The sequence below is a fragment of the Pezoporus occidentalis genome, unplaced genomic scaffold (genome assembly GCF_034315485.1).
Source record: "Pezoporus occidentalis ecotype Australia unplaced genomic scaffold, CSIRO_AGI_Poc_V1 ctg2848, whole genome shotgun sequence".
Taxonomy (NCBI): Eukaryota; Metazoa; Chordata; class Aves; order Psittaciformes; family Psittacidae; genus Pezoporus; species Pezoporus occidentalis.
In genome coordinates this window covers 6039-7396 of record NW_026914772.1, presented here as the reverse complement: position 1 = coordinate 7396, position 1358 = coordinate 6039, and the positions used below count along the sequence as shown (strand labels likewise).

General features: G+C 43.4%; 1 long non-coding RNA gene across 1 annotated transcript; it reads right to left on the bottom strand.

Annotated features, from left to right (window-relative positions):
- Positions 1-785: 785 nt before the first annotated feature.
- Positions 786-1131, bottom strand: LOC134167354 (uncharacterized). Its single transcript, XR_009966157.1, has 2 exons — positions 1035-1131; positions 786-854 (listed from the first exon to the last, which is right to left on the bottom strand). It is a non-coding gene; the product is annotated as an uncharacterized LOC134167354 (long non-coding RNA).
- Between the last annotated feature and the right edge of the window lie 227 nt (positions 1132-1358).

The window sequence follows — 1358 nt, the reverse complement described above, 5'->3', positions numbered from 1 at the left end:
TTATAAAAGAGAGAGACAAGGACAGACGTTCACATACTCATTTATGTTGCCCTGCTCTTTGCTGCACCAAATCCTTGGTTTCATTCCAAAGGGAAGAGTAGGTCAGTCCTCCTACAAGCTGTACGTCACCTTTATCTACTGGTTCTGCACTTTCCTTATCAGGATCCAATAAGCACTGATGCCTGGGCTCAATATTCAGTCTGCAATATCTACTCCCCCACTTATTCTCAGGAAACACTTAACTAACATTAACTGATTTTCACCTCTGGCTCTAGGCAAAAAGAAGGTAAGAACTTCTTTGCAAATGATTTTCTGTCTTTTGGGTCAGTACATCATTTTTCATACAGATTTTTAATTCTTTATCGCTTCATCCATTATTTTCTCTTTTTGACAGCCTGTGCCTGCTTTACACAATCTCTATTTTAAAGCATGGAAAAAAATAACAGCACTTCCTTATTTGCATGAGCTTCTAGGTCAGTGACAGACACTCTTGAGCTCTGAGACCTCTGCCTGTCTACTCAAAAGCACCTGCTGACCACAGTGACAAAACCAGCTTTTTGTCCCCTTAATTCCTCTGCTGCCCTCCATAAGCAGCACTATGTGCAGCACTGAAAAGCAAGCTGCCCGGTTAACTGGGCTCAAGCACCACCTGAACTTCAACAGCTGCCCAGAGGAGCTTTCCTACAGTCGTGGCATTTCCTTCCTGCCAACAGGTTGGCTTGGGTTCAGTTGGGTGCTCACATGTTTTGGAAGGAAGAGTTTGCACCGTAAACCACTTCTTATCAGTAATGATTCAAGAGCAAGAAAGAGCTCAGCTTGACCCAATCACACTCCAAGTGTCCATGGATGGCTCTCTAGAAAAAATGATGATAAAGCTTCATACTTTCAAACTGTTTAAAACTGAATGGAGGCCACTGCCAGGTAAGAGCCAGCTCCTCGTGGTCTTGCCACAGAACACTTTTCAGACTGGAGCTGTGATTTCATGTGAACGCTTACAGTCTGCTAAGATGTGTGTAAGAAATAGAACCACTCACAAGGCCTGCTTGGAATGATCATCAAAGGACAATCTTCATCACGTAGAGCTTGAGCAACAGACTGAAAAGGGGAAAACTGGGAATGCTGAATACATAGCAGAATTAACTACGTGCGTTTTGTTTCCCTCCCACTCTGAGGAAATGCCCCAAACTGGACTCTGTAGCCTCCTCCCCAAATTTGATTGCTGAAGCTGCAAGACACATTCATGATGTGAGAATCCAGCCTCTCAATGGGATTTGGGAAAAGACTATTCTTTACTTTTCTAGTGACAAAAAAGAAAAGACCTCTTCACTTTGGATCGGCAGGTAAAGCAGCAATGACTG